Source organism: Mustela nigripes, chromosome 12 (genome assembly GCF_022355385.1).
Source record: "Mustela nigripes isolate SB6536 chromosome 12, MUSNIG.SB6536, whole genome shotgun sequence".
NCBI lineage: Eukaryota > Metazoa > Chordata > Mammalia > Carnivora > Mustelidae > Mustela > Mustela nigripes.
The window spans coordinates 148,286,662-148,302,513 of NC_081568.1; the positions used below are offsets into that span (position 1 = coordinate 148,286,662).

The following is a 15,852-nucleotide window of genomic DNA, read 5'->3' on the forward strand; positions in this document are numbered from 1 at the left end:
GTGGGGCGGGGAGATAGACAGTAGTGAAGACTGGGAACTAGAGAGGAATGTCTGCTTAAAGTTTACCCCCAACAAATTAGCATTGTAGATGAATATTGGCTTGGTGCTACACCAATTTTTTTTTTTTTTTTTTTTTGCTACACCAATTTTTAAACGAGATACTAGAAATTGTAATTAAAAAATAAAATCCCCCAATTTTAAAAGTTTTATGTGAGTCAAACAAAATATGAGTTTCCAGTTTTGGTTCAAAGGTCACACACTCGAGATCTTTAAACAGATATTAACTGACTTTAAAAAGATATTAATATGCACTTGTCACTTGCCAGACATTTGACAGCGGATGGAGATTTATTAATGAACAAAACTGATGGAGATTTAATAATGAACATTGTCACATCTCTGAGCTCTGTCCTCAGGGTGTCTGAGAACTCAATTTTTCACTTATAAATTGGCTCTACCATTACATCCTGTATGTTTCCCCCTTGCTTCTGTGCAATCCCAAATTATTCCCAATCAATTTTCCTTCCCCTGTCTCCTCACTTTGTTTTAATTCGTAGTGAGTTTTTAAATTTATGCATAAATTATTAGAAAATTATTCACTCTTACAGTATGTAAAAGCTTCCTTATTAAATTTGTTTAATCATTAGTTCTAATGAACTGTGGACAAAGACACAAAGAATATTTTATATACACCATTGCCCCACCCTTACCATCTCAATATGCTCAGTCCAAAGGCATGAAGAGTGCAGATAATAACCTGCATACCAATAGAGAGATAAGATACTGTTGCAAGGAGGGAGGCCAGAAGCTCTAAGAAAAAGTCATTCTTAATTCAATGAGTAGTGAAGGGGAAAATACAGTTTGAAAGACCTGAATATCTCAAAACTTATTGAAGTCAGTGGCACTCTATCTCCAAGACAATTCTATGAAGTATTTCTGTTTAACAGAAGAGGGATAACTGGAAAAGTCAGAGAAAGAATCGAGGTAGACATTTTTAATGGTACAGATGGAGATGACCTTTTGCTTCACTGTCTGATTTCTCCTTTAACTTCTGTTCCAATAGAGTGAATTTGTTATCTAATTTTGCTTTCTTTCTTTGTACCATTTTTTATAATTCCTATTTAAAGTACTCAAATTACTTTACCTTCTAGCTCATTTATTAGAGATCTATTGCCTTACTATCATTGACAGGAGCTACTCCAAGAAAGTGGGTGTCTCACAAAATTTTGTCCCACAAAACTGAGTGTTCCATTGCCTCTGGTACATAAGAATAAAATGAATCTGGTTGCCTTATATTTGACTCAAATTAAAAAGGATGTGAAACATACAATCATATGTATAATTTATAAGAAAATTATTTTTTAAGTGATTTTATCATTCTCAGACTAGTCATCCAGAGTAGTTTCATCCACATGAAAATTTAAATAAGTCAAGAGCGTAGGAGGAGGGGTGACCTGGGTGGCTCTGTCAGTTAAGCATCTGCCTTGGGCTCAGATCATGACCTCAGGGTCCTGGGATGGAGCCCTGCATTGTTCTTTGCACAGCAGGGAGTCTTCTCCCTTTCTCTCTGCCCCCTGCCCCTACTTGTTCTATCTCTAAAATAAATAAATAAAATCATTTTAAAAATTGAGAGGAGATAATTAGAGAATTTGTGAAGATTCGTTTGGAATGAACAATAGCCTGAGTCTGAAACCATTCCCTTCAAATAGGAAAGGGTGTTTTGAAGTACTTGCTCCCAATGGTGGGAGACTTCCCAAGAGCTACTTGGGGATTTCAGTAAGTGCATATTTTAGTTGGGAGAGAGCAGAGTGGACCAGGTCAGAAATTCTGGGGGATGAGAAAAGAGCCAACAGCTACTACAGTGCAGATTCAAAACCATCTTGGCTGCTGCAATGGTTTTGAGACAAATATGAAAGGGACCTTCCACAGGAAAAGGGAGAGCTAGTGCAGGGTTGTCCCAAGTCTAAACCAATAGGGCCATCAGTGGGACAAAGGGATCAAATAGTATGATGCTGGGAGAGAATGCTGGATCTCCAGAGGCTGCAAAAGTTGATGGAAATTTCATAGGAGGAGATGCACCAGCCCAGGCTGGGAACCGGCCAAATTGTTGTCCCAGTAAGGAAGCTTCTAAGAACCTGAGCTCTTCCCATGAGAGAAGAGTCAGCTCTTTAAACATCTCCTAGGCTCAGAGAGTAAGAACTGTTTTGTAACTCCTTCCCTTCCCCTATGCACTTCCCAAATAGGAGGACCCTATGGTCAGGGGCAGGGGGAGAGAGAAACTGCCCAAATCCTTTCCCTCAAGCACAAGGGTGTCACCAGGAAGGAGTCCTATCTGGGGAGAGGATAAGACTGAATGTTAATCAGATTATGAATTTTTAGTATTCATGGGATCGGGCTTTCAAATTAGTGAACTTAGATGCTGTTTGTGTTTATAACTGAAATTGGTTGTGATACATTTATTACTGTGGAAGTCATGTACCTACAGGAGTTTCATCCAATTGCCGGGAGAAATAAGATAGAAAGGAAAATAAGAAGCAAAAATATAGAATTTAGGTCACATCTAAGGACCATGCTTAAATCCATTATGTATATTAATTACCCACTTATTCTTAAATCCCACTGCAGAGAGTGTGGGATCTCCTGCAGTGATAGGGCTGAAGAGGAGATTGAAACAGCTAATGACAGCACAGGTGGGGATTTCATCTTAGTGGGCTTCTCTGAGCGGCCTGAGTTAGAGCTGATTCTCTCCCTCTTTGTCCTGACATTCTACACGATAACCCTTGTGGGCAATGTGGCTATCATCTTGCTCTCGATCCTGGACACTGGATTCCACACACCCATGTACTTCTTCCTTAGAAACCTCTCTGTTCTTGACCTCTGCTTCACTACCAGCATTGTCGCTCAGATGCTCGTGATGTGCCGTTCAAAGCCACCATTTCCTTGTTGGTTTTCTGTCTGGAGTATCTGTCCATTGGTGCAAGTGGGATATTGAGTCCCCTCCTGTTATTTATTACCCTCATCTTCTCCCTTTAAGTGTGTTCATCTTGCTTTATGTATTTATGTGCTCCTGTGTGGGTCACATTGAGATTTGCCATGGCTATATCTCCTTGTATTGATGCCTTAATACTAAGGAGTGCCTTTCTTTGTCTCTTGCTATAGTCTTTGTTTTTTAGAGTCTATTCTGTTGGATAAAAATATGCTAACCTCCTCCCCCTTTTTAAAAACTTTCATTTGAGGGAGTATGTTTCCAGTTCTTCACTTTCAACCTGCATAGTTCTTTAGGTCCCAAATTAGTCTTTTATAGGCAATGCATAGATGAGTCTTTAAAAAAAAATATCCATTCAACCAACCTCTGTCTTTGATGCAGCAGTTAGTTCATTTACATTTAAGATACTTATTGATAGGCATGTACTTATTGCCATTTTCTTCATTGTTTTCTGGTTGTTTGATAGTTCTTCTCTGTTCCTTTCTCTTCCTCTCTTCTCTCATGGTTTATTGGCTTTCTTCAGTGTTATGCCTGAATTTCTTTCTCTTTATTGTTTCTGTATCTAACACAGGTTTTTGATTCATTGTTACCATTGGATTTGTGTATAACATCTTTTTTTTATAGCAGCCTATATAAGTTGATGGTCACATGAGTTCAGATTCTAAAACTAAATTTTTATGGAGTTACTCTAAGTATACACAATTTTAGGGCAGATATTTCTTCTGAGATAATTTAACCCCTTATTATTATAGTTACCTCTCCATCATAACTACATAATTTTGTCTCATATTATATATGCTTAATTTATCATTATGTCAGTTGGCTTACTGTAAATTTTGTCCTTTTTAATTTCAACCTGAATATCCTTATGCATTAGTTGTTTCTATTGTAAAAAGAATGTAGTTGAAATGTGTTACCTCATGATCCAGTCTCTGTTCTCTGTCTCCAACTTCCAGTTTTCTCTTTCCCAAGGAGCTCTGAAGCACAGTCTGTGCTGTGAGAATCACTCATGTGCTGAGAGCAGCTGCACTTTTAGCATGAAGCTCACTCTTTTTTTCATCAGATTCACATTATATTTATTTCAGCAGTTATTACTTTAAAAATGTTTATAAGAACTTTATTGAGAATTTCAGCTGCTTTCAAGAAATGTTTTTACATTTTCTAATATGTCATACTGTGATATATGATTTGTTAAATACTTTTATAAAAGTATGGAACTACACAGTTAAAAATATTAGCTATTGACACACTGTGCTTACACAAAACAGAATGTGTAAGAATTCAAAAAATACTTCAAGTGATGTAAATAGATACAAAACAGTACAAATAGAAGGTAACATGTGGGTTTTATAAAGTGTTCGAAGAAGAGGAATACCTTTGAGCTTTGGGGAATCATGATCATATTCACAGGGTGAAAGGAGTATGGTTGTATTTACACTTACATCACTCTCCATGATTAAACCAGACATAATCAACAGCAGATAGTAATTTCAAATATTGTTCGGTTCCAAAGTATACAACAGTTTAGTTATAAAATATTTTTGCTTGATGAAGCCTTTCTAGAATAATCCAGCAAGTGTAAGTCATTTAACTGATAGATATGTCACATTAAGGAAGAATTCTTAGAAATAAGAGTATCCAAATAATCATAAGTAGGAATTTTTTCTGTAATTGTAGGTAAGGACTAAGAGTGCTCTGGCTAGGTGCAACAATCCCAAACATGTTCATTCATGTGTCTGGTCATTTATTTTCTGTGTTCACTAAGCTGGATGATTTGAAGAAATGTCCAAAGTAATAAATTGTTAATGCTTTTCCAGAATTTAACTCACTAAAATTGTGGAGTGAACACTCCTAATCAAATGCTCCTTGTGTCAGAAAAGTGTGTGAGAGTGTTCATGCCTCTGAGAAGATTGCCTCATAGATGCAAAAGCACAGTTCATGATTGATCATCTGTTACCATTTTTGATCATCACAAAAGAACAGATAGCTGGATAACAATAGGAGAGAAAAATACTGATGTTCTCCAATCCTTGCACATTATGTCTGTACATTATATAAATGGTAAGGCAGCTGTTAGTCCAGTAAAAGAAAATAAAGCAGCTCACCAGTGCCAGGATTGTGTGGGCAGCTTTGGTTTCAGGAGAAGATCTTGGGCAGAGGCTGGTCCTGTGGAGATGCTGGACTATCTTACAAAGTTTGAAAAGGCATTTTACCACATACACTCTGGTCCAGATCATGAGGAACAGACATAGGAAATCTCGTAAGACCATGCCCCCTAGAAAAGCAGCCCGCTGAAGTTGATCAGACTTTCTCCCATTACAGTATGTCAGAGAATATACTTGTCCAACTTCAGTGGTGTTGAAGGGGACTGCAGTGGTTATGATGACACAGATGTAGATCAGCATGTTGATGATCCAGAAAGAAAAGAGAGCAGGAAAAACATACGTGGAAATTTGGAGTTTGAGCCGTACCCACCTAGAGTTGCTGGGAGTGATAATTATGGCCTGAAAAATACTCAGAAAAGATGCGGTGCAGAGAGAAAGACCTGGTGTGACTCTACATGTACAGCTCTGTCTTACAGCAACTGTCATCTAGAAAATTTCTTACTCCAAAGGCATTCATTATTTCTGGAACTCCACTGAAAAGAATTGTCATGACATCAGCTAAAGTTAAGTGGGTAAATATCAAATCTATAGGCCTCTTTATATATAGCTGGATTAGTAGCAATATGTGTCCAATAAAACCAATTCCAATTTGAGAGAGAAAGAATACTCCTAAAATAATCTCCTTTGTAATCATTATAATCAGTGGCTCTGATCATATGGATGGACTCCTCCACAGCTAAAAAGGGAACTGCAATGATTTGTAAGCTTGATGGAAACAAGAGAACTTTAAGAAGACTCCATAAGGTATGTTCACCCTCAGCAGTATATTCAGGAAATGAAGAATTAGGTCTAGAAGTAAAAGTCAAGAATTGTTAAAGTCACTTCAGAGGAACCTTAAGGTTAAGACAAACATGTCTTGTTTATAAAAACATTACTGTAATTCTCAAAAATAACTTGAGTTTCCTGAAGAAAAATATTTCATAATTATGGAGATTTTATGCTCTGTGTATATATTCTGAACTTCATTTTTTTAAAAAAAGATTTTATTTATTTATTTATTTGACAGACAGAGATCACAAGTAGGCAGAGAGGCAGAGAGAGAGGGGGAAGCAGGCTCCCTGCTGAGCAGAAAGCCCAGTGTGGGGCTCGATCCCAGGACTCTGGGATCATGACCGGAGCTGAAGGTAGAGGCTTTAACCCACTGAACCACCCAGGTGCTCCCTGAACTTCATTTCTGTGTTTTGAATGAACTTTCATCTTTTGTCATATAAAACTGAAAATTTTAATGTATTTTAATGTTTATTATTATGTTTCTACTATAGATGACACTGATCATTTTTACTGTCATTCACCAGAAGACTTCATCCCCAGAGTTGCATACAATCATTAGGCTCTGTAAATACCTTTTCCTGACCCTACTCCTCATGCTTCCCCAACTCCAACTCTACCAATAACACACTGAATATATTTCAGCACATGGACAGTTCATTGGATCCCTTACCCAAGTTCTGAAAATTTGCTTCATTTCTTTATTCTACTCTGAAGCCACTGCTTCACTTGAGATTCTTTCCGGTACTGGGATCTTTGTCTCCCCTCTCCTCTGTTTCACCAGGCTTATATGGGAAAATGTTCTCTTTGATTCTGAATGCTTGCAGATAATTTTCCATTTCTCCAGCTTTGAAAGATTTGCTATCAGTCTATATCCATAAGTGTCCTGGTGGAAATAATATGCTGACCCAACTCACTCACCTCCCTAGCTTCCCTAACTCAACTCATACTATGTATTAGTACTTGTAGATCCATGCCAATGGATTAGCATAACCTCAGCCTCTTACATTTGTGATCTCTCTCCTATCTCACTCCCAACCTCATCCACTCTCTCCTGCTTACACACTAGCTGTTGTCATTATCAATGTCGTTTTCAAGCATCTCATGTTCTATTACCACCAATTTCCAGCTTAGTCTACCTAGTCTCTAACTTTAATATTACTTTGTCATCATCAGGAGGTGAAAATGTGTACTCTCCATAACGTTTTCAGAGCTTTTCCTCCTTGCCTAAACTTCCACGATCCAGCATCATCACACCAGCAAAAATACGTGATTACATCACTTTTTTTCTATTTCATACTTCTCATCACACAAAAGACAACCCACATTAAATCTACTATTTTGCTTCATCCATGGCATCCTGGTCAGATAAACAAAGCTGGAGAAAAACATAAAATAGTGTATATGAATTTATATCAAATTCCTCAGTAGTAAGTCCAGTGAGCTCTACCTCAGCCTGGAAATAATTGTCATTTTCTAAACCATTTCTATTTTGTTCACTTTCCCACTTCTCTTGATGACTACTTCAAAACATTTTCTCTAGTCTCAAACCATCAACATATACTCTGTCAATGTTATATTGATGCCATGCTGCATATTTTTATTGACATATAATTGATGTGTAATATTGTGTTAGATGTACAATATGAAATTTAATATTTGTATATTTTGCAAAATGATTACAATAGGTCTAGTTAGCATTCACCACCACACAGTTACAAATTTTCTTTCTTGTCATGACATTTAAGTTCTATTCTTTTAGCAACTTTCATATATATATTGTACAGTATTACTAATTATAGTCACCAGTTTACACACTACAACTCCATAATTTATTTCTTTAATAACAGGAAATTTGTACCCTTTGACCATGTCATCTATTTCTCCAAACCCCTGACCCCAACTTAGGCAAACACCAATCTATTCTTTTTTTTTTCTTCATTAGTAACCAAAATTTATTACATATGTTGAAATACTTACAGGAATAAGGATTGATGATTTTTTAAATTTAAATTAAATTAGCCAACACAGAGTACATTATTAGTTTAAGATGCAGTGTTCAGTGATTCATCAGTTGCCTAGAAAACCCAGATCTCATCACATTACCTGCCTCCTTAATGTACATCACCCAGTTAGCCCATTCCTCCATCCTTCTCTCCTTATTTTTTTTCTCATAGGTAAGAGTCTCTCATGGTATGTCTCCCTTTTGGATTTCTTCCCATTCAGTTTTCCATTCTTTTCCTTACTGTTCTCTGCACTGTTTATTATATTTTGCATATGAGGGAAACCACATGAAAATTGTCTTTTTCCTGATTGACTTATTTCACTTAGTATAATACCATACAGTTCCATCCATGTCAATGTACATGGTGGGTATTCATCCTTTCTGATGGCTGAGTAATATCCCAATTGCATCATCATCATATGCCAAGTGATGTGGCACATTTTTTTTATGTCTGTTGGCCATTTCTGTGTCTTTGGAGAAATGTCTGTTCATGTATTCTACCCATTTCTTGACTAGATTCTTTGTTTCTTGGGGTGTTGAGTTTGATAAGCTATTTATAGATCTTGGATACAAGCCCTTTATGTAACAAGGCATTTGTAAATATTTTCTCCCATTCGATAGGTTGCCTTTTAGTGTTGTTGACTGTTTCTTTTGCTGTGCAAAGGCTTTTGCTCTTGATGAAACCCCAGAGGTTCATTTTGGTTTTTGTTTCCCTTGCCTTTAGAGACATGTCTTTTTTTTTAATTTATTTTTTATTTTCAGCATAACAGTATTCATTATTTTTGCACCACACCCAGTGCTCCATGCAATCCGTGCCCTCTATAATACCCACCTCCTGGTACCCTGACCTCCCACCCCCCACCCCTTCAAACCCCTCAGATTGTTTTCCAGAGTCCATAGTCTCTCATGGTTGACCTCCCCTTCCAATTTACCCCAACTCCCTTCTCTCTAACTCCCCATGTCCTCCATGCTATTTGTTATGCTCCACAAATAAGTGAAACCATATGATAATTGATTCTCTCTGCTTGACTGATTTCACTCAGCATCATCTCTTCCAGTCCCGTCCATGTTGCTACAAAAGTTGGGTATTCATCCTTTCTGATGGAGGCATAATACTCCATAGTGTATATGGACCACATCTTCCTTATCCACTTGTCCATTGAAAGGCATCTTGGCTCTTTCCACAGTTTGGTGACTGTGGCCATTGCTGCTATAAACATTGGGATACAAATGGCCCTTCTTTTCATGACATCTGTATCTTTGTGGTAAATACCCAGGAGTGCAATGGCAGGGTCATAGGGAAGTTCTATTTTTAATTTCTTGAGGAACCTCCACACTGTTCTCCAAAGAGGCTTGCACCAGCTTGCATTCCCACCAACAGTGTAAGAGGGTTCCCCTTTCTCCACATCCTCTCCAACACATCAACATGTGTTGTTTCCTGTCTTGCTAATTTTGGCCATTCTAACCGGTGTAGGGTGATATCTCAATGTAGTTTTAATTTGAATCTCCCTGATGGCCAAGAACCATAAGATACCTGGGAATAAACCTAACCAAAGAGGTAAAGGATCTGTACTCAAGGAACTACAGAACACTCATGAAAGAAATTGAAAAGACACAAGATGGAAGACCATTCCACGCTCTTGGATCGAAAGAATAAACATTGTTAAAATGTCTATACTGCCTAGAGCAATCTATACTTTTAATGCTATTCCAATCAAAATTCCATCGGTATTCTTCAAAGAGCTGGAGCAAATAATTCTAAAATTTGTATGGAATCAGAAGAGACACTGAATCACTACAGAAATGTTGAAAACAAAAATAAAATGGGGGGCATCATGTTACCTGCTTTCAAGCTTTACTACAAAGCTGTGATCACCAAGACAGCGTGGTACTGGCATAAAAACAGACGCATAGACCAGTGGAACAGAGTAGAGAGCCCAGATATGGACCCTCAAATCTACAGTCAAATAATCTTCGACAAAACAGGAAAAAATATACAGTGGCAAAAAGACAGTCTCCTCAATAAATGGTGCTGGGAAAACTGGGCAGCTATATGTAGAAGAATGAAACTCAACCATTCTCTTACACCGTACACAAAGATAAACTCAAAATGGATAAAAGACCTCAATGTGAGACAGGAATCCATCAGAATCCTAGAGGAGAACATAGGCAAGATATGTCTCCAAAGGCAAAGGAAACAAAAGCAAAGATGAACTTTTGGGACTTCATCAAAATCAAAAGCTTCTGCACAGCCAAGGAAACAGTCAAGAAAACAAAGAGGCAGCCCACGGAATGGAATTTATTTGCAAATGACAGTACAGACAAAAGGTTGATATCCAGGATCTATAATGAACTCCTCAAACTCAACACACACAAAACAGACAGTCATATCAAAAAATGCACAGAAGATATGGACAGATACTTCTCCAATAAAGGCTTACAAATGGCTATCAGACACATGAAAAAATGTTCATCATCAATCTATTCTTTTTATCTATGGGTTCAGTTTATTTATTTATTTTTCTGATCGAACATATATATGAAATCATACATACTTGTTTTTTACTGTATGACTTATTTTATGTACTTATTTTTATCCTCATTTCATCATTATATATATATGTGTACAGATACACATATTTTACCTATATAAAATATATGCATATTATACATATATAAAATATAATATGTACATATATTTCAGGCATTATATATGTGTATATATATGTATGTATATATACATATATATGTATGTGTATATATGTGTGTATAATGTGTATATACACACATATATGTACATATTATATTTTATATATGTAAAATCATTTCATTTTCTTTATTCACCCATCAATGAACTCCATATTCCATTTAGAAAACTAAGCAATCAAAAGACTACTTCAGAAGATCCCGCCACTACATCAATCCCTTTTAATATCCTTGCTCAGAAATGCGCCCTTCTCCCTGGGTATTATGAATAAATTGTCTATGTTTCTAATCATAACTAATCCATCCACCATGCAATAAATCTGGAACGCTCCTTCTTGCTCAAGACCCTCTCTTCTGTTATCCTTTCCCTCATGCATTATAAAAATTTCTCCATAAACATGTAAATATACTGTCTTTCTTCCACATTTCTTGAGTCATTGCTTTCTAGAGGGGCAATACTCCTCTATGCAGTTTTCTCTACTCTCTGTCTCCAGTTGCTCACATCTCAATGGCTCTTGATCCCTGAAGTGCTGGACTATAAAAATGCCTGTAAATTCTTCCCTTCCTTGTATACATTATATAGGGACTTTGTAGCTCCACTCGAGAGATGGCCCTTTATCCATACCTTGAATATAGTTTGACCTTTGACATGCTTTGGCAAGTCAGTGTGGAGCAAGTAAGACATGACCAGCCTCCTGATGAAAGCCTTGGGGGCAAGGCTTGCTTTTTGCTTTGCTATGAACCCACCATACCAGCACATGAAACACCCTCACTTATTAGAGGATGAGCAGGACACATGGAAGAAGTTTTTTCTAGAATTTTATGTGAGCCTATTGCATTCTAAGCAAAATTTGACCCATATGGGACACCAGCCTTTTTCTATCCCACCCCTAACATGACAACACTTGCATGACTGCACACTTGAGAGAGTCCAGCAAAGAAGGGAAAGAGTCTAGACTCAAAAATCACATATGATCTGACTCTATATAGGAAATATCCCCAAATGCATTAATCTGTAGACAGAAAGCAGACATTTGTTGCCAGGGAATGGAGAGAGGGACAGAGGAGTGATTGGGTATTCTGTGGTTTTCTTTGGGTGTGATGAAATGTTTTGAAGCTTAAGAGGAGTTGTGATTGCACAACATTGCAAATGTAAGTTCCATTGAATGACACAAAATAAGATGGTGAATTTTATGTTCTATTAATTTCTTCTCAATAATAAATGTAAATATACATATAAATAAGGTAGACTATATGCACCAAGGTCTAAAAAAGGGTAAAGTATTATAAACAAGATAAATTTTCCCAGAAATGCTAAAATAGCTCATCTTTAAGAAATCTCTTAACATAGTTATCCATACCAATATCTTGAGGACAAAAGGCACATAACGTTTTAATAAATAAGAAATTTACATTCATATATATTTAACATGCATTTATGATAAAACTAAACCCTATAGTGTATTATAGATACAAAGGAGATTTTAAATTTATGAAAGGTAGCTAGCTAATGTAGACATAGACAAACCAACAAATTATGAAACTCAACTAATTCTCTTTTAAGTGAGATATGTAAAAAGTGTACCACTACCATGTCCCCATTTTTTATTGCCTTTTAGCTCCTAACATGTGGTAAAGAATTCAAAGGAGGATAAGCATTCCCAAAACCAAAAGTGTGACTGTTATTATTCACTGATGATGATGAAGGAACAGAAAGCAAGCTGAGGACAAAGCAGAAGCTGACACCCCATTATGCCCCCCCTGCATATATGTGACATTCCTCATGCATTCCTGGGTGTCCTAAAGCTAAGGAAAGGAAAAACAAATAGTTAGCTTTCAGAAATCACAGTCCTGTAAGACCTGAGTGTAAGGACCTATTTAGCCAGAGTGACTCCACAGTGGTTAAAAGCCATTTTTTTGTTTGTGCAGTAAGACTGACCCTCCCCCTCTCCCCCCAGAGAAACTTAGAAGCAAGTCTGGGAAACCAGTAAAATATGGTCAGCTAGTTCCTAATAACAGAGCCCAGAATACAAGGAAGAGTCAGGCCAGGTGGAGACATCCAATCAGTTAAGAAACACACATACTTTTTCCCTAACCACCATAGAATGTAAACCCTGCCATTTGGGTGCCAACCTTGAGCACCAGTTCTGACCAAAGTAATAGGTTAGTTCAAACAGCTACTATAGGGTAAATTGTAATTCAGTTGGCCACCTGCATGTGACCTAACATGACTACAATTTCATTGGCCACCTATGTGTGGCCAGACTTTTGCTCTATAAAAGATAGTCTGTAAGATGGGGAGGGGTCACCCTCTTCGGAGATGGCCCTGACCAGTCAGTCAGTTAATTCTTAAGCCTGTAAGCTGGGGGTGGTTGTTCTCTTCAGAGACGGCCCTGGCCGGTCAGTCTGACTTCTAATGCTTGGCATAGAATAGAGCTTTGCATAACTTTCACCTTGTTTCAGTCTTGTTCTCCTGATCAATCAGTCTAACTTCTAATGCTTAGCATAGAATAGAGCTTTGCATGACTTCACCTTCTCTCAGTCTCGTTCCCCTGACCACTCAGTCTAACTTCTAATACTTACATTAAAATAAAGCTTTAAATAACTTTCACTTTGTCTCAGTCTTGTTTCATTTAATAATGGACCTAATTCTGAGTGTCCCTCAATTTACAAATGTCTTAGTGATCCATAAGAACAAAGCATTTCTATCAATGGCCTAGCTTCCAAAAGGAAGTGTAAATACTATTAAATGTCCTTATATGTGTCCTGTCCCTGTGTGATGAGGAAATGGAAGGCAAGCTGAGGACAGAGCAGAAGCTGACACCCTGTAACCTCCTCCCACCCCCAACTCCTGGGTAAGAAACATGTGGTATTCTTCCAGGAATCTCCCAACTATCTTTTTTTTTTTTAAATTTAATTTAATTTTTTCAGTGTTCCAAGATTCATTGTTTATGTACCACACCCTGTGCTCCAAGCAATATGTGCCTCTTTATATTTGTTCACTTTTTTTTTTCTCTCTCGCCTTGACTTGATGGTTTTTTTAGGTTTAGAGGAAAGCAAACTGCACCCTGACTTCCCTCTCAGAGAGAAGCCTCAGTCTGGCTGCAGAGCTCAAATAAATCCCCCCTTGGCTGCTGGCAGAGCAGGTTCCCAGTTGTGGTCCCTGGGGACTCAGGGTTTTTTGCTTGTACCCAAAACCATGGCAGCAGGGGGCTGTCTGGGCAGCTCCAGACTGCCAGAGAAGTTCCAAGCAGCGATCGCACACTGAGATTTTCCCACTGGCCCGGGCTGGGGGTGCCTAGTCTTTCCGTCCGAGAGCACCCAGCTGGCGTTTTTTGTGCACCTCTCTCAGGGGAGGGTGCGGGGCACGATTCGGACTCTGATGGCATGGCAGGGCACTGGAGTGGGGACTGCAAAAAGGCTGTGCTTCTGTTAGCTGGCGAGGCTCCCAGCTCTTCACAGGAGGCGGGCACCACGCACTCTGAGGCGCGCTGGTGGTTCAGGGACCAAGACCTGGTTTCTCTGCCGCACTCTCTCTGGCTCTGCACCAGGGGTGGCTGTCCTGGATCCGGGGACTTAAGCCCCGACCCTAACACCCCGATTCCCCCCCCCCCCCCCCCCCCCCGCCCCGGTGATCCTTTGCTTTTTTTGAGTGCTTTCTACCAGACTCCAGAGTTAATGCTGGTCCCCAGGAGCAGGGCACTCTTGTATTGGGATATTATTTTCCATTGGGTCGCCTCTGGTGGCTCCCTCCCCCTTTTGTTTATCTTCCGATATCAGTCTGACTTTCCCACTCTGCTTACCTGCCCACTGGCATCTTCTGCTCCAGTAGAGATCCAGATGTGTATAATTCTGACCTCAGGCTGATTTCGTGGGTGATCGGAGTTCTTTGGAAGGTAATCAGCTCACTTTAGGGTACAGGTTGAAAGGGCGCCTCCTCCTACTTCCCCGCCATCTTGTCTCCCCCATGTGTGCCTCCTTAATATCTACCACCAGGCTCACCCAACCCTCCATCCCTCTCCTCTAAAACCCTCAGTTTGTTTCTCATAGTCCACAGTCTCTCATGGTTCATCTCCCCCTCCAGTTTACTTTTCATTTCCTTCTTCTAATGTCCTCCATGTTATTCGTTATGCTCCACAAGTAAGTAAACCATATGATAATTCACTCTCTGTTTGACTGATTTCACTCAGCATACACAGATGCATTTCATCCTGCAGTCCCATCTGTGTTGATACAAAAGTTGCATAATCATCCTTTATGATAGGATCATAATATTCCTTTGTGTATATGGACCATATCTTCTTTATCCATTCATCTGTTGAAGGGCATCTTGCCTCTTTCCATAGGTTGGCGATTGTGGCCATTGCTGCTATGAACATTGGGGTACATATGGCCCTTCTTTTCACTACATCTGTATCTTTGGGGTAAATACCCAGTAATGCAATTGCAGGGTCATAGGGTAGCTCTGTTTTTTAATTTCTGAAAGAATCTCCACACTGTTTTCCAAAATGGCTATACCAACTTGCATTCCCACTGTAAGGACCTATTTAGCAAGAGGCTTCCATTAAGGTTAAACAATAACCTTGTTGTTTAACCCTTAAACTGTCCCTGCTCCCCTTTCCCCAGGGGATTTACTTAAAAACAAGTCCTGGAAACCAGCTCCAGGTAACAAAGCCCAGATACAAGGGTGGGTCAGGCCAGGTAGAAACATCGGATCAATGGGGTTGCATACTGTCTCTCTAGCTATCAAGGAGTAGGGGCCCCCGCCCTTTGGGAGCCTTTTGGGTGCCAATTCTAACCAAGGTGGTAGACTAGGTCGAATGTCTAGTATAGGGTAAATTGTAATTCAATTGTTCACCTAGCATCACTGTGCAGCTTTCTCTGTGTGTTACAATTTCACTGGCTACCTCTGCGTGGCCAGGCCTGAGCGCATGGCCTTTGCCCTTAAAAGCTAGTCTGTGAAACAGAGAAAATTCGCCCCTCTCTGTAAGAGGCGTGGCCCTGGCTGGTCAGTTTGATTCTTGATGCTTGGCACGAAATAAACTTTGCTTGACCTTCGCTTTATATCAGTCTCACTCCTTTAATCATGGACCTATTATTGGGTGACTTAACACCCACCAAGAGTGTAAAAGGGTTCCCCTTTCTCCACATCCTCTCCAATACTTGTTTACTGTCTTGTTAATTTTGGCTATTCTAACTGGTATAAGGTGGTATCTCAATGT

The 15,852-nt window shown here is 38.9% G+C and overlaps 1 pseudogene; it reads right to left on the reverse strand.

Moving 5' to 3' along the window:
- Window positions 1–4,841: 4,841 nt before the first annotated feature.
- Window positions 4,842–5,785, reverse strand: LOC132027624 (vomeronasal type-1 receptor 2-like; annotated as a pseudogene).
- Window positions 5,786–15,852: the final 10,067 nt, after the last annotated feature.